Source organism: Papaver somniferum, unplaced genomic scaffold (genome assembly GCF_003573695.1).
Source record: "Papaver somniferum cultivar HN1 unplaced genomic scaffold, ASM357369v1 unplaced-scaffold_133, whole genome shotgun sequence".
NCBI lineage: Eukaryota > Viridiplantae > Streptophyta > Magnoliopsida > Ranunculales > Papaveraceae > Papaver > Papaver somniferum.
In genome coordinates this window covers 12,119,840-12,138,729 of record NW_020622492.1, presented here as the reverse complement: position 1 = coordinate 12,138,729, position 18,890 = coordinate 12,119,840, and positions in this window count along the sequence as shown.

Sequence of the window (18,890 nt, the reverse complement as noted above, 5' to 3'; positions counted from 1 at the left end):
TCATGAAGGTGCAATAAACTCTTTCCAAGAATCAGGTTGACATGGCTGCCAATCAGAAGGAATTATGCAATTATCTCAAGAATCTTACCGACAAGATGTCAGAGAAAACTCAAGATAAAGGAAAAGCCAAAGAAACATCTTCGGCTGCTGATACTGAAGTCACTCCAATCCATGTAGTAGATGATGAAGAAGTTCCTAAGGCTGCAAACAACCCACCAGCGAAAGAACCGTCCAGTTTCATCACTCGTAAGACCTGGAATGCCTCTTGGAGGATCGTGGAAGAGATAAGATGTCCTCCGTCCACCGTCACCAACCTCCATACCCTGCTACTACACAAAGGATTCCTCTACCAAAAGGTCATTGATAGACACATTTTTGTGTCTGATATAATCTCAATTGTATATATTGTTAGTGCTCGATTTTGCATTTATTTTGGCTTTTTATGTCTTTGTAGGTGTTTTTGGAAAAATAAGATTTTGCGGTGAAATTGGCTCGAAAAGTGTTTTTTGCGTTCATGGGAGGACATTTGCTATTCAGACTCTCACTTTGGATAAGGGGTAACCTAATTACTAAGGGGCATCCCATTTCAAGGCATATGCTAATCGCACCCCTACTCTGGATAAGGGGCAACCATCTTCAATATTCAAAAATCAGGTTTTGGCGGGGGAAAAAAGTGTAGTTAAAGAGCAGTTTTGGCAATCGTGATTTGGAGGAGTTTGAGGTCGATCAAACCTCTGATTTTCATAGGATAGACTCCTTATGGGTCTAGGAATCTGATATGGGTGTTTAAATCAATTAGATTAGGCTCAATCGACGTATTTTTCTCACAACAAGAAAATATGGAAAGTCACGTGTGTGACCTGTTTTAGGGAATTTTAGAGAGATTAAAACGCTGTAAACCTTCCCAAAGATTTGTATCTATCTAAGGAAGAGTTTAGAATAAAAAGGAAAGCTCAGAAACGCGTAGAAATCCTAAAACAAGAAATTGTCGCAACTTGGCCGTGAAGAGAAGGAAAGAGATTTTGGAAGATTTGGGAGAGATTTAATCGGTATTTTTGATATAAATAGATGTCTTGGGTCATATAGAAGAGGTGTCGAGAGTTTGGGAACCTAAGGAGAGCCAGAGAAGAAGAAATCAGAGCTTTACCAAACTCTGTTTCTGCTGCTGCTGCTGTTGAAGAAGAAGAACAGCTGAAGAACATTGACCCTCGATAGACAGTCGCAGAAAAGTGTCACTGTTTAACAGCTGAAGAACATTAAGCTGTTCAGGGCAGTCTTAAATCAGCGACAAAGCAACAGTTTTTGTGTAACAGTTCCATTGTAACAGCTGTTTTGCAACACCAATACACTGTTGCAAACAGTCTATGTTATTACTTTTCACTCTTTTTATCATCTTTTGAGAAACAAACACATATTTTGAGATCATGATTAATATGAGGAGCTAAACCCCAACACTGGGATGACGGAGGAAGCCATATTTCATACGTGTGGTAATTATATTTAATTCTTTTTATGACTTTTTGCATTAATTTAATCGTTTTATGATTTTTCTTAATTAGTTTTGAAGTCGTATGATGATGTATGCTTGGTCTAAGTGCTTTTGATGCATCATGCTAGTGATTTACAGTTAATCTTTTTAAAATCTACCCTGGCAAAGAATTAGAGTCAATAAACAAGAGCTATAATTGTCTAAGAATTGATTTTTGAACCACATGGTATGAGGTTTGGTGGAATCCTGATTCTCAGTAATCTCTCGACATTGTGACAAACCTTGTGTATATATTTTCTTTATTTTTATTGTTTTCTATTATTAAGTCTGAAATTGAGTCTACACAAGTCCGAGTTGAACGGACTTTATTTACCACTTAAAAAAGTACATCAGTCATGTCTCTCCAACGTTGACCCTTTATGATGGAACAAGTAATGCTCGAGAACATGTTTCTCGGTTTCTGGAGGCGTTGGGAGAACATGAGCATAACCATGTCGTCCTTTTTAAGGAATTTTCAAAATCTCTGAAAAGCGGGGCATATACCTGGTACAACAACATCGCACCAGGAAGTATCACAAGTTGGGGAGAAATGATTAATGCTTTCTACAAAAAATATTTCTTTGTTTCAGAGCAAATCACCCTCTCTGATCTTGGAAGGATGTTTAAAAGGACCAATGAATATCTCAATGACTATGTAAAAAGGTTCAGAGTTCAAGCCTTGGAATTCCACGACCCAGATGTCACAGAGCAGCAACTTATAGACTTATGCATGAATGGAACGATCCCGGTCTATAGAGATTTACTGGAAAATCTCTGGTTCCAGACTTTTTCAGAACTTCATGAAGCAGCTAAGCGATCAGCAACTACCGCACCTGCTTTACTGGAAAGATCAAGCTTCAAAGACTGAGGAACCATGAAAAACTCGAGGCGACAGACGTTTCATCAACAAACAGTACAGCCTCCAACCTTCCACAAATGTTGTTGCAGAAGGGAGCAAATGGAAAGCTGAGTCACAACGCAAGCACGCTTCTCCAGCTCCTCTGAAAGCACCAAAGAAAGATAACCAATCTTGAAATGCACAAACCTTGACCCGGCCAACGAACGGGGAAATGATCGGACAGACTCAAACTTCTCTCTTCTCATGAAGGAGTGATCGAGTTACTGGAAGTCTGGGTTCAAGATGGTGCAATCAAATTGTCATTCATCAGGAGAGAGCCAACTGAAGAAGAAATTGAGAATCCCAGGTACTGTCACCTTCATAGATTCATCAATCATCCAACAAGAAACTGCAATATTTTGAAGCACAATTTCAAAGAGAAGGTTGATCCATAATAGCTTCAACTGGGGACCGAAGGAGTACACAAGAATCCTCTCCCAATCAGAACCTTTACACCCTATGAACAACCAGTCAAAGAAGCAGTTCATTCGTTGATCGAGCATATCTGTGAAATTTCTCTAACTGTCTAAGGCACAAAGGAAAGACATCCTCGCAGCACCGAATTATATTGTGTCAGAGTCTGTCCATCCCGGAAATACTCCTTGAAACTTCATCCACAGACAAGGAGATGCACGACTGGGGACTGCTTACCACAATCCATCTTAGAGTAAATGAATTCGGAAGAATGTTGATCGATGCTGACACCGCCATCAACATCATTCCTCTGAAAACCATCATAGCCTTAGGGACAAGAAGCTACTTGTAATCCCATCTCAATCATAGACCTTGAAGGAAGGCTCGGAAATACTTATGGCTACATCACTCTCAGAGTGAACATAAGTTCAACCTAGGCAGAAACCAAGTTTCACATTGTTAGAGCATTGCTCGGTTGAACCCACCAAGCGTTGGTGTGTCAAGTTTGGTTGTCATATTTTAGTGAATCAAAACTCATGTTAAGAGTCGCTTTATTTTGTACTAGAGTCAACTTCGTATAGGTTAGCTTGAAAGTATTAGGATATGAGACATTACAAGTATTGCGAAGTCTTGAAGATGTGAAGAAGCAAGGAGCTACAATGACAACAATCATCTTTCCACTTGAGGTTAGTGATATTTGACTTGAACTGTTTCATTCCCTAACGTATCTTTCAAGTCGTGCATATGGAAAACATAACAGCGAAGCATATTTGAACTCTAGATAGACATAGTATTAAGGAATACAATACGAGGTTCATTGCTTAACCATTAAACTTCGTAGATAAGACATCGCCATAATCATTTGAATTCTATTGTGATTATGTATGGGTATGAGGTGAGGATTTCATCCTAAGGAACAATGTTTACATGTGTTCTAAGGAAGTAAATTCATAAACTTGTTTGTGGACCGAAAAGGAAATTGCCAGGTGTTATTTTTTTTGTTATTCATTGCATATCTTATGAACAACCAATATGTGTGATAGAGTATAACTGCTCACAACTTGTTGTGTTCTTGGTAGAACTATTCACAAAGGCCTGACTTGTGTATTGGTATAACTTTTATTAGTAAAACCGATCTTAAGTAATCACCTGTGGTATGATCGGATTTTGTATGTCTGGATAATTAAAAGGAAATGGGAACCGATCCTTGTAAGGGGTGCAATACATCAAAGGGAACCGATCCTTGTATGGGGTACAACAAGGTTTATAGCAGAAAGGGAACTGATCCTATGGACATGTGCAATACGTTTTTAGGTAAAGGGGAACCGATCCTATGGACATGTGTAGCACATATAAGTTAGATACCATATATATGTGGGGAACCGATCCTAGTACCTAGTCAACTGAATTTTTGGAAAGCTAGTGTGACTATGCACAGTACTCACATGGAGGTAGAACCGAAACTTGTTTTGGTAGAACCGTAAACCCATGATTGTGACTGAATGTTGGTTTGATCAATCACATAGTTCTTGAAAGTCAAATGAACCAATTCTAAACTTGTTTGGAAGTGTGGAAAATCAGTTTCAAGGTTGTAAGTGTGAAAGAGAACTACAAAGTAAAGATGTCGACAAACTTTGAACACGTGCTGTGAATGTTTATTTCTTTAATTGTTCAAAGATATTCCTTAACGGCTAAGGGAAGAGAATCCCAGGATCGAAACATAAGTAAGTTAAGAATCTTTTAATTAAGGTTAATAATTTCATTTTGTAGGGAAATTACAGAATTAGTAATGTGCATTTACTAATTAGATTTTCCAAGAGATTTCGATTATTATCTTTGGATAGAGCATTTCCAGGAATTATGAAATCCGAATCTGTGCTTTTATGAATATCTTGAGAACATTTTCGGTTTTGGAAATTCCTTGGTGTCCAAACTTCCTTGTCTATAAATACTCGAAGTTTGCCTTTCTATCAAACTAATCCTTCGTAAAAACAGATTTACTCTTTTGTTGTTGTTACTGGTGTAGCCGCCTATTCGGAGAGGAGAGTAACCTAATTAGGAGAAATCTCTTACAACCGCTTAGTTTAAAGTCTTTTTTGGGATGTAGAAGCTCTAGCGTGTACCATTGGTGGGAAACCAGATAATTGCGGTTTATCTTTTGTTTTCAATTGATTTGATTGAATAACGGTGGTTGAAATCTGATTGCACCTAGTTTGTTTATTCTTGAGATTCTTTTCTTCTGTTATAAGATTCACTCAAACTAGTTCAGAGTTTCGTCAGGGATCTTTAGACTGTTGTTAGTTCTAAAGACGATGTTGTGATAATCCATTGTTAACAGACTCCTTTCCGTGCGTGATTGATCACAAGAGATTCAAGTGATTGTGTGCAGGTTTTTATTGAAGATTTAAGAATATTTGAAGACAAAGAAGATATTGAAGATCCGACTTGGGTTTTTAATCTTTGGTGTGCACAATACTTGTTTAGGTAAAAGAGGATCCAATTAATAATAGGTTTATCCTTGTGGTAGATTGGATTGATTAATTGAGTATATCGGCATCAATACGATTATTCGGATTAAAGGTGTTGTTGGCTTAATCTTAAACGATTACCTTTGGGTGATTGAATATAAGATAGATCTAATGACCCGACGAAGGAGTTTATGTTGAGATAAATGGAAGATCCTTTGTCCGACTCATATCACTTGGTTGAATAGAGTTAATACCAAACATATTTGTTATTCCTTTACTGTTTGGAATACGAACCAAAGGAATTGTTCCAAGTACGTGACTTATTTATAAGTTGGAGGCGTGGGAATACAGAAGGAACTAGGTGAACTATAGGGTTAGTTACTTGGTTTCAACTATACGAAGTTAGTGTAATTTTGTGTAGCGGCTTAATCCTGAGAATATTCAATTCTGAACTAGGTCCCGGGGTTTTTTTGCATTTGCGATTTCCTCGTTAACAAAATATTGCTATGTCATTTACTTTTATATTCCGCATTATAATTGTTTTATTATAATTAAAGTAAATTACACAAACGTTAATTCCTATTTACTTGATAAGCAATCCTATTATGTTTAGTTAAAGTCCGAACCTTTGTATCAAGTAAACATACTTCGTTGTTGTATTGTCTCGATCTCGTATCCATAGATGATCACACGAAGTGTGAACCGATTAGTTGTATTGTCTCGACTCAGTCCATAGACAATCATTTTCGGAGAAAGGACTTATAGGTAGGAAAAGTTTTAGCTTGAGGTATATTTGGGTACCCTCGCCTTTTCACACATAATCAGGAAGATCCAGGATATGAAATGTTCTTCAGACGAGCATGAATCCATGCTGAAAATATGGCTACTGAAAAAGCGCCTTTGGTTACACATCTCTCCAACGAAGAAAGTTCCGATCCAGAAGATTTGGCTGATGTTCCATCATCAGGGCACTTGGAAGAATTTCGAACTTTGAAAAGGTTGAAGCAAAAACCTGCAAAAGATGCATAGACATTCATCAAGAAGTTCCGCATTCGGGCAAGTCTCATTCCTTACATGTCTATGTCCTTTATTTCCTCACATGATATTCTAGCATGGGGACTCAATTCTGATAGCAACTCTGCAATACGTTATGAGTGGATAGCTTCACCACATTAATATTTTACCAAGTGGTTGAATATGACATTTCTCCGAATCGAACACTGAGACATTCATTACTGAGATGATCGATGTCCAAGCCTGGTAAAGAACACTTTGGACGTATCCTTGTAGGAGTGTTCATGTATGCCAAAAATCATAAAGCTCTGATGTCTTCACAGTGTTGAATCCCACTACTGCCACGAAAGGAGTGCTGAATCAACAGAAGATACTCAGGGCCGAGATGATCAAACCTAAGATCTTAAGGGATATGACGCTTCAACGCTCAAGCATCTAAGAAGCCTTCAAATTATACTTCAAATAAAAGAGTACACCTTCTATAATGGTGCCTGTAGCTTCAGCACAAATATCTCGACGATGACACACTAATTCAATACCAGCACGAGAAAAGTGTAACTGAATTTATCCCACGATCAGACTTCTGAAGCAGATGCAACATCATTCATCCATGGATGGCACAAACTCCTTCAACATACACCGGGGACTTAATCTTATTGGAGAAATCAATTCTATTTGAATAAATATTATCCATATAACAAGTTATTTCAATCTGATGTGATTCCATGGAACTTCATCAACGGGTCTCTCTACATCACAAGCCCCTGCACGACTGAGGAACTTCCTCTTTTCACCGATCACATCCAGAATGGAAACTGCCGCTGCTATCTAACGCAACAACATCGATTCCCTGACAAGGCAATTCACAATAAAGGTTCGGGATAATTTGGGTTAAAACCTACACCCTCATCTTAGGGACGCTCAACTCATCAATTAGTTTGTGAATGTAAAGGCTCACTGGATGAAGGAGTAAAGACTATGTCGATAATCATGGATCTATCCTTTTAGGTCTCTGGAGCAACTTTTACCACAATATCAGCATCAACAAGCATTTCTGGAGAAAATTCTATCGTGATCCAGCATCAACGACGGTCTCAGGGGCAACATCCTCATGACCAGCTTCATCAACTATCCGTTCTCTGATGGATCGGACTTCTCGAAGCACTAATTATTCATATCAAGGTGTGTAGACATGAAATATGTTCACATGAAAGTCTTTCTGAAGCTTGCACAATAGGCGGGAATAATCCCAAGTCTTCTAAAATAAGTTCTCACCACCTCTACAAATGAGATACAACATACTTCAGCCCATGGGTTTACAAAAACGTACCAATGAGTGGGGAGTGGGACAATACTTCCTCAAGAAAGATGTTCGTTTATGTCTCTTCCACAACATACCGAAAGGGCGTATTAATTGGACATACTAGCGGAAAGATATGACCTCCACACTCAAGTTCATGGAATCTGAAAACTTGCACGGGATTACAAGTTCCAAATGTGCATGCTTCGTTGGCTGACCTAGACAACTCCAAATTGGGTGATTCTTTTCTCATATGATAACTCGGTCTCTTAGATTCAAAATTTGGGTCAAGCACCGAATTCCGACGACGTATGAGGTTCCTACAGCCTCCAGAGCATACAACATGCAAGCAGAAATTCGTGGACGGGATTCATAACCTCTACAGTCGATCCATGTCCACCAGGTCTTTTCGCTAAGTCCTTCATCAAGATACCTCCTACTTAGACCAACTAGGAGTTTACATCAAGTTTTTTGTACCTGGATCCTCTATCTAGCTCTTGCCAGAAGAAGGGAAAAAGAAAGGGAGAGATTTAACAAAATATTGGGGACTGATGTTCCACTGATCATGACGATCAGTTTACAGTCCAAGTCTCATGACTGGCACCAAATTCACCTACGATAATCATTTATCATAAAACAAATGCTACAACCAAGACATACAACCATGGTCATTACATCACCCCCTCTTGAGAGCAACTTCAGTTAAGGTCCCGTGACCAAGGTTTCAGAAGTGACGTTTCTACGACTGACAGAAACAAGATGGCACTGCAAGCACCATGCTCATGTATCAATCACGGGTCCTGATCTCAAATGCGTCAATGACATTAAAATCCTTCACCAACCGTTCAAAGACATAAGCGAATGGTCTAAAGATAAAACAAAAGTGTTTTACAACAAGCTCGTCTGAGATGATTTTACATTGTCCCGTACAAAGCAGCGAGCTGGGAGAAACTGGTGAAGAATCTAGGGATGACTCATATATCATTCTCTTCGTATGGGTGTCCTCTACAATATAACGAGCAAAGAGATGTGGCTGAAACATTGGACTACATGCCAGCTGAAAAATATCTGAAAGTCACCTGGAAGTTTACTGTTTCGTCGATTTCTTCCCTTAAACGTGCTCAAAAGCTGAAATGCTTCTTTGCTAAAGCTTGGAAATTTTCTGAGGATGAAGAAATTGGGTAGATAGCGAAATCCCGACATCATACGAAGGTTCTACAACATTTTTGCTAGAAGACCTAACTTCTGAATTTTATGATGACGAATTATGACGAAATTCTTCATTCATCAACATCTGAATCAGGAGATACACCATCAACACGAAGCCGAACTTCATACTCAGCCGATAATATCACTTTCTGAAGTCGGCGGTGCTTTTGCTGATGATATATGAACTTTTCATCTTCAGCTCTTTTATTCTGTGATATTTCATCACGTCCCTGCTTTCCCTCCGCATCTGCTAATACCAATAAAACATATATCTTAGCACGGACGACTCCCAGATGATCGAGAGACATACAATGTGTAATCCTTCCAACGTCTCTGAAAGTTTGATTCACCTCGGCATGAGCATCTGCAGAAGTCTTCATCATTGACTTCATAGAGCGTTCCCCGGAAGAGCCAGAAGAGTGGTTATAACCAGAAGTCACCACTATCTGAGGCGAAAGACATGGAGTCATGGATATACCAATAAAAATGCGTAACAAAATGGTAACAATCCAACTCTCACCCATTTACAATTTCACTAGCTGAGTGATTATAACGTCAGAATTTCGAAAACTTGCTCGTTCCTTCAAACCTGCAAAGACGAGCAAGATTCATTATTCAAAATCATGACTTGATTTTCATAAAACCATGAACAACCCACGTGAATTTTAACATCCACTGGTTTTTCAAAAATTGGACAGACGTCCATTCTACAATTGTGAAAACTCACATACAGACATTATTTCACCATGTATAATTGTCTACTTTCAATGTTTGTTCAAAATCAAAACACTGATTTTACAAAAAATACATTTTAACGTGAAATCACGTAAATTTAAAATATATGTATATATATATATTTTCTCCCTCGAGAGTATATTTTCAAAAAATTTTGAAAGCTTACATATCGAAAATAAATTTTTCATGAAAGCTCATAGGCAATTTTTTTACTAACAGACGCACGTCTATTAAAAAAAGGACTTTTTCTCTCGTACAAGCATCCACCTATGAAATGAGAGTTTATTAAAATCTCACATATTTAAAAAAAAAAACTCTCCTACATTAGGGATTATTGCTAGTTTCTTAAACTAACGATCGAACGAATGTTTGTTCCTAAAACAAGGGTTTTTACAAAACTCATGTTTATACATGCATATGTATATATAATTTTAACATGAACAGCTCATGAACAAGTTATCAACTTCTGAAAAAAAATTAAAAAAAAAAGAGCGGTGCTACACCAATTTACGCTCGTTAGACGATGCTATGTCATGCTACTGGGATGTTTGTTCAAGCCATGGTTCGCTCGTACAATCGAAAATCCGATAACATTCTATCTTACGACTAAATTCAATTACTTATTTAGTATGTAACTAAAAAGATCACCATCCAGTACTGACTGAGGAAAATGACTGTCCCTCACTAAGCAGTGGACTTAATGTAGATGGTGGATTTTCGACAAAGGCTAAAATCGTAAAATCATAATTGTACATATTCCTGATCCAACAATCAGATGAGTATTGAGGCTCATGTCTCTCATTGAAGAATGAAAACTCATGCCGCAAGAGTCTCTGACTGAGTTTATTGTCTCTCAGAGCATACGTGAATATGCAGTCTCTCAACTGAGGCAACGACATATCTCATGAATACTGAGCAATTTCAATAATCACTTTTATATAGAATCGAACGATTGGATGGCTACTAGACATCTCACCTGCTAGTATAGAGCATAACGTCTTCAGGATGTAACAATGTTTTCCCTGACTATATAAAAGACATGCATATAGAATCTTAACGATTGGACAGCTCCTAGAAAGCTTGCCTGCTAGTATAGAGCAATAACGTCTTCAGGATGTAACAATGTTTTCCCTGACTATATAAAAGAAATATGACGCTTCAACAAGCTCATATCGCTCAATTCTTGAATAATTAATGCTCCTAGATGATCGTGCTAGTATAGAGCCATCAATTAATTATTTCCAAATCATTAGATTCATTAACTGAATCCTTAGAAAATATTCTACATTCTTCATAATATTTCATTACTTCAATTCATGGTTCTTCCCAGCAGAATTCCATGGTTTAGTGATAAATATTCAACGTACGGGCAACTGAGCCGCTATCGAGTAAGCCCCGACCAAAATAGTGCAAGTGTACTCAGCAATAATGCACTAACGAGCACTTGAATGCACGAATGAGAATTCAAAAAATACGAAGGAACGATGAACCTATGCAAAGTAGGAAGATAAATAAAAATAATAAAATATTAGTTAAGGCGCTAGGAAAGAAATTTATCGCACTGAGTAGAGCTTTGTGAATCGACGAGTAACTCGGCGAAATTTTTTCTTCTCAGATCTCGATTTTGGTGTTGTTTCAGGTGAAAAATCTTAATTGTTTCTTCTTGTTTTTTGTTTTCAATGATTGATGGGTATTAATTGAAGGTTGGTTGATGGATTCTGGTCCTAAAACTCTTTGATTAATCAAAATAAGTCTGAAATGGAAGATTTAGGTAACAAATATAATTTTCAAAAATTCCTTCGATTGAATTACCATATGATTTGTATGAAAAAAGTTTGGATCCACGTAAGTTTTCTCTTATAGGGAGGCTTCATTTACAGAAGATTAAGTTTGTATATGTTGTGGTTATCTTAAGAAGTCAATGGAAGTTACAGGGAGATTGTCGTTTAATTCCTTTAGGAAGGGGTTTCTTCACTATAAAGCTTGATAATGAACAAGATAAGAAGTTGATTAAATCAAAGAGGTGGGAGGTGTTGAATCAAATATTACAAGTTAGAAATTGGGTTTCAAATTTTCGACCAACAAGTCAAAGAACATCCAAAGCAATGGTGTGGGTTCGTTTTCCTGGATTGGGTTTGGAATTCTGGAATGAAGGTATTTTGTTTAAAATCTGCAAAGAATTTAGTACTCCAATTAAGGTTGATAATGCTACAGCAAGGTGTGAAGTGGTTTATTATGCAAATATGTTGGTAGCAGTTGATTTTGCTCAACAAATTCCTCATAAGATATGGATTGGAACTAAATATGGAGGTTTTTTCAAGATATTTTGATTCCTGATTGTCCTAAATATTTTTCATCCTGTAAAATTGTTGGTCATCTAAATGCTGAATGTAGATTGGAGAAATATGAAAAGGTAAATTATCAACAAGAACAATCTAAGATTCAAACAAAAACAATGGAAGGGAAGAGTCACACAAATCCTGAGCCTTTTGATATCTGTGATTTTTCTTCTAAAGAAGATTCAGTGGTGGATTCTATTCAACATACTGTTTCACCAAGTACTTCAAGTGTTGAATTCTTATAACAAAGTAAATTTAGTCCTCTTGAGAACGTTGAAATTGTATAAGTACCTGCAGAAATAATCAAAGAAGTTTCATCTCCAAAAGTGGTATCAACACCAAATGTGGTATCAACTCCAAATGTGGTATCATCATCACCAGAAGAAGTAAATGAAATGGAAGTGAATAGTAATATGATTCCATTTATTGATGGAATTAATGGTACAGTAGTGAATACACCAGTGCAAGTAACCTCTTGGGCCAAGGTGGTGGAGAAAGAAATGGTTACCTCAACAGCTAGTACATCAAATGCTAAAATTCCTCCTGAGCAAATTAAGGTAACTAAACAAGCTGCAGTGAATAATAAATATAATTTTAGAAATAATCCAGGTAAAGGGGGTACCAAAAACCCTCAAACTAAACAATGAAGATAATTTTCTGGAATGTCAGGGGCCTAAGAAGATTAAGAGCTCAGGACAAACTTTGGTCTTTAGTAAATCAATTTAGTCCTTATTAAGTTTGGGTTGCAGAACCAAAAGTTAGTTGTATTGATTCTTTATGTCAAAGATTAAATCTCCCTGGAATAAAAAAAATGGTAATTCATAAATCATGTCAAGGTAACAAAGGGAATATTTGGTTGTTTTGGAACAAATATATTGCATAGCCACAAGTTATATCAGTTTCTAGTCAAATGATAACAATTAGTGTTGGTGATGTTTTAGTTTCTGGTATTCATGCTCATGTTAAGGTTGTTCAAAGGAGGTTTTTGTGGTCTGAAATGTAACTAATAAGTGGTCTCAACAATCCATGGATAATTCTTGGTGATTTTAATGCAGTGATTTCTCAAGAAGAGAAAATTGGTGGTAGATTACCTAATAGGACTGGAATGTTGGATTTTAATGAACGTATAAATCAGTGTGAACTTCTTCCTGCTCCAAAAAATGGTCTTCAGCTCTTGGTCTAATTGTCAACAAGGTTCTAAGAGGATATTATGTAATTTATATAGAGTACTATTCAATCAGAAATGGCTACAATTGTATGGAGATTGGGGATATAAGGTTGGAATGAGAATAGTTTCTGAACATGCTCCTCTGCTGGGTGGATGTGCAAGCATTCCAAATCCAAAAAATACACCTAGGAAATTTCAGAAAATGTGGATTAGCCATCCCAATTTTATGCAAGTAGTTTCTGAGTGTTGGGAAAAAATAATTACTGGTGATCCTGCATTTTACACAAGTTGAAGGAACTTAAAAATGAGCTAAATGAATGGAATTGGAAGTGGAAATGTACAAGTAAAGATAAAAGAAGCTGAAGAAAGAGTTAAAGCAGCAACAATGATATCTGATAATAATCCTTTTGGTGAAGATGCTCTCAATGAATTAGTTAAATCTCAAAATGAACATGCAAGCAGAGAGGTCCAAGAAAATACTTGATTGAGGCATAAATCCAGAGTGAAGTGGATTAAAGAAGGAGAAGCTAATACAAGTTTTTTCCATACAAATATGAAGATTAGAACTGCAATAAATACAATAAATGAGATAGAAGATAATGATGGAAATGTACTTGCAAATCAGGATTTAATTGCTCAATACTTGGTGAACAATTTTCAAAAGAAATTTGAGTATACCCCTGTGGAAGTAGCTGATGAATTGTTGGAAGAAATTCCTAAAGTTATCAATGAAGATGATCAAAAAATGTTTGATGTTCTACCTGAGGAAGAAGAGATTAAGAAAATAATTTTTGAGATGGATCCAGAGAGTACTCCTGGCCCATATGGCTTTTCAGGTATCTTTTATAGAAGTTGTTGGGAGATTATAAAAAAAGATTTATTTGCAGCTATTCAATTCCGTTGGAGAAGGAAATTTATTCCCAGAGGCATGAATTCAAGCTTTTTATTCTTGTTACCTAAAACACAAGCTGCAAAGACTGTTAATCAAATTCAGACCAATAGGTTTGAGTAATGTAATCTTCAAGATATTCACAAAAATAATTACAAGCAAAACGAGTGAATTAATGAACAAGCTGATATCTCCTCAACAAGTAGCATATGTATAAGGAATAAGTATTCATGAGCAGGTCCTTCTAGCATCTGAACTTGTGAATGAAATGAAGTTTAAAAGAATAGGAGGGAATGTAAGTATTAAACTTGACATTTCTCAGGCTTATGACACAATGAGTTGGGAGTTCTTGATCAAAGTATTAAAGAAATATGGCTTTTCAAATGATTGGTGTGAATGATATTAACTTTTTTCAAGTCAGCCAAAATATCAGTTTTGGTGAATGGAGGACCCTGTGGCTTTTTTAAAGTTGAGAGAGGACTTAGGCAGGGAGATCCTCTATCTCCAATTCTCTTTGTGCTTATGGAAGATGTACTAAGCAGAAATATCTCAACTTTGGTGGAGAAAGGTAAATTGCAGCTAATGGTAACAAAAAAAGGTATTCATCCTACTCACCTCTTCTTTGCAGATGATGTATTAATTTTTATCAATGGTGGTAGGAAGAGTCTTTTAAATCTTCTTAAACTTCTAGATACTTATCAAGCATGTTCTTGTCAAGTTATTAACAAGGTTAAAAGTAAACTCTTTGTGGATGGCACTACACAGCAGAACAACTGATTAATGAACTTGTTAATATAGAAATTTCTAAATTTCCAGATAAGTATTTAAGTGTTTATTTGTCTCATGGAAAGATTACTTCTGCAATGATATGGTCTATAGTTGAGCTGATTCAGAAAAAAATGGCAGCATGGAAGGGGAGATTGCTTTCATTTCAAGATAGGCTGGTTCTGGTATCTGTTCTTTGTAGTGTTCCCATTTATAATATGTCAGTCTATAAATGGCCTTTGTCTGTGATTAAATTGTGTGAAAAGTTAATTAGAAACTTCTTGTGGACTGGTGATGGTGAGGTAAGAAAGTTTAAAACAATTGCTTGGAAAAGAGTGTGCACTCCATATGAAGAAGGTGGTCTTGGCATCAAAATATTGAAAACAATTAACAAATCCTTATTAATGAAAATGATGTGGAAGATTTTAAATTCAGATGAAGAATGGTCTCTATTTTTTGCTCCAAAATTTAAAGACAGAAATGGGCAATGGACCTGTGTTTGTGGGTGAAAACCGTTTCGGCTGATTTCGGTAATTTCGTGTGAGTGCGGGTGAGAAACGAATATAAACCCAAAACAATGTACTCCACGGGAGTACTTTTGATTCGAGAGATCAATCTGTACAACACTGGCCTAAACCAAGAAATGGTCATTCCAGGTTTGTTGAAGGAGAAGGGTTGGTCTTAGGGAGGGAAGCGAAGAAAGTGTTGAGGCCAGAATAGTTGATTCTAGAAGTGTGGGTGTTTTACGACTTGTATCTGAGAGTTGAACTGGCGAGCTAAATGGAAAGCTACCAGGTGATTTCAGGATATGTACTGTTCTCCTGACCAAAACTTGTTTTTTGGTGGAAATAGGTGAAACCTATTTATACAAGTCGTAATGAAACGTACCCTGGCCTCATAAGAAGTGGAAACGATTGATTAATGGAATAAAGTGGTAACGGGTAACGCCTGGAATTGATGTTTCCATAATGAAGAAAACGTTTCACCATTACTTCTTGTATTTACTAACCGCCTCACTCTTAAACCGCCAGACCAATACCCTGATGAGTATCCCCCAGTTTATGACATGTTTTGATGTCTCGAGTGTTTTCGTGGAAAACGTATAGAAGGTTGTTACGTGTGGCATGGTGGCATTCTAGTAGCATGGCATAGCGACGTGCTAGCAGCTGTAGCATGGTGGCATGCTAGTAGCCGTGGCATAGCGACGTGCTAGTAGCTATGGCATGGTGGCGTTCCAGTAGCCGTGGCATAGCGACATGCTAGTAGCTGTGGCATGGTGCCGTTCCAGTAGCCGTGGCATAGCGACGTGCTAGCAGTTGTGGCATGCTGGCGTGCCAGTAGTCGTGGCATAGCGACGTGCTAGCAGCTGTGGCATGGTGGCGTGCCAGTAGACGTGGCATAGCGACGTGCTAGAAGCTGTGGCATGGTGGCGTGCCAGTAGCCGTGGCATAGCGACGTGCTAGCATCTGTGGCATGGTGGCGTGTCACGTGCCAGTAGCCATGGCATAGCAACGTGCTAGCAGTTGCGTCATGGTGGCTTGCCAGTAGCCGTGGCATAGGGACGTGCTAGCAGTTGTGTCGTGGTGGCGTGCCAGTAGTCATGGCATAGCTACGTGCTAGCGGCTGTGGCATGGTGGCGTTCCAGTAGTCGTGGTATAACAGTATGCCAATTACGGCGTGGCCAAAGATAGCATCGTGGACGGATTTGGTTGCGTTTTGCCTGGATTAGGGTTTGGGTGTGTTGAAACCCTAATTAGTGCGTGCGGCGCGTTTTGGGAAGCTAGTACGTTTTTGGAAGGTAGCTTAGTATTAGCGACCTTTTTTGAGACCGTGACAGGTTTGAAGCAACCTGATTGGTCGATGGAAAGGGGGCCGACAAGCAACATGGGGACGGCCTTGTTTGGAATGCGGGTGGCGCATTTAGGGCGACCTTATTGGTCGATGGGAAGTGGGGCCGACAAGCTAGGGCGCGACCACACTTCCAGCGCGCTGTGGCGGATTTAAAGCGACCTGATCGGTCGATAGAAAGGGGGCCGACAAGCAACATGGATCCGTCCTTGTTTGGAATGCGCGTGGCGCATTTAGGGAGACCTGATTGGTCGATGGGAAGTGGAGCCGGTCAATCTAGGGCGCGCCACACTTCCAGCGCGCTGTGGAGAATTTTGTTGCCTAGCTTGGCTAGGCGTGGTTTCGACCAACGGGGTCTAGCATATGGCGCGAGGCGCAAAACCCTAATTTTCAATTTAGTTGGGTTTATGAGTTCTTTGCAAGTTATCACAATGATTAGATGGATTTTCGTATGTTGTGACAAAAATCTTTACCTACAGATTGCAGTATGCTTTCTGCGTGCAATGGCCTTAATTTTGGTACTTGGAAGTTTCATGCTACTCAGCTGCGAGTGAACATAAATCCGTCATACCATACTGACTTAAGGGTTCTGCTGAGGAACATATCACAGGAAAGTAATCAGCGAGTCTAGTATTGGAGAGGCGCCAAAAAAGGTATATTGAGCGGCTCAATAAATGTATCGGTGGAGAGGTTAGTACTCGCAACACCGTTTCCTTGCAGAGTGACGTCACATATGATGAAAAGTTTTACGATTTTAACCCTAAGCTAAAAACCACCATCAACATTAAGTCCCTTGCTTAGCTCGGAATAGGGGCCTTGTTGCGAGGTAAGCATGAGATGGTGACAGACGAGGGAAAAATCGAAATGGCAAGTTATGAAAAAAATGGTCAGGAAGATCCGACTAACCTTTTTCGGGAGGTAAAGAGAATCCATAACTCTTGCATGGATTACTTTGCGTAAATTTTGTGTTGCTAGCTAGGCCGCGAGGTGGTAGAGATGGTTGCTGGCTGAGACGCAGACTGTTGGCATCATTTTAGAAGGGAGTCGCTAGCATAGACTTGGCGTGAAAGGGAGCCGTTAGCATCGGTCGTATTGGTAAGGCTTGGCGCGGCGCGGCGTAGATGCGGCTTGGACGCGACTTGGCTTGGATTGGGCGTGACTTGGCTTGGCGCGGCTTGGACGCGGCTTTGATTGACGCGACTTGGAATGGGATCCGCGGGCATTGTGCGGATTGGTAAGCGCGTCAGGTAAACGCGTCTGGTAAGTGCGTCTGGAAAGCGCGTCTTTTAAGCGAGTCTAGTAAGCGCGTCTGGCATGCGCGTCTTGTAAGCACGTCTAGTGAGCGCGTCTTGTATTGTCTTGGTCGCGGACTGTTGGCGCTGGAACTTGGCTACCAAGCGGTGATGATAGCGCTAATGGATTCAGTCCGTGGGACGGTGGAAATGGCACTTGGAAGGCTAGAAGGGTGGATCACAGAATGCTGGAGCGTTGGCGCTAACTTAACCACAAAGTGTTGGAGTCATGGGGAGTTGCATGTTGAGCGACTGGTGTTCCTCGTGCTGTCCAGCTGTTGGTTCGGTCATGAAGCGGAGATATTGGCACACTAGTTTTTTGGCTATGGAGCATGAGTGTGGTGCGGCCAGTCATCTATTCCCGTTCATGGAAGTAAGGAATCCTTATTCTGTTCAAACTCCAAAAGACGCGTTCATATGAAAAGGGGTATCGACCCTCTTCTGTTTTTGTTGTCCGTCCAGCTCCGTGATTTCATCTGCAGTATCTGGCTCCTCTTCGTCATTTGTTAGTGGTGGTAGAGCGAACATTAATGGTAACAAAGCAATCTCCAAATCAGCATCAAGGCGAGCCAGGAGAACTCAAGGTAGGTGCTCTCGCATGTATCCGCCCAACAATTCCATCGATCTTCTCCAGAATGTGTAATAAGGTACTGACTCCAGAAAGATGAGTATCTGACAGTGGATTTCAAAATTTACCAAACTCCATTTCACTCTTGGGATGGATGGATGAAATAATGGCAGGGCTAATCTTTGATATTGTGGTTGCATTGTTGGTTCATCCTTGACTTTAGGTTATTTGGTACATAGAATTTTGATTGCGATGATGATATACTGTGGATGCTTGTATGGTCGAAATCTTCCGCAACCATTGGGTGAAGTAGATGAGTTGAGATATGTTCCGTTGCCGATGTGCTGCTATCAAGTCCTCAAGGACTTCGTTCTAAACGACATCTTTTGAACCATCTTCTGAACCTTGGACTATTGTATGGAATGGGATACAGTGAGCAACGCCCAGTTATACTT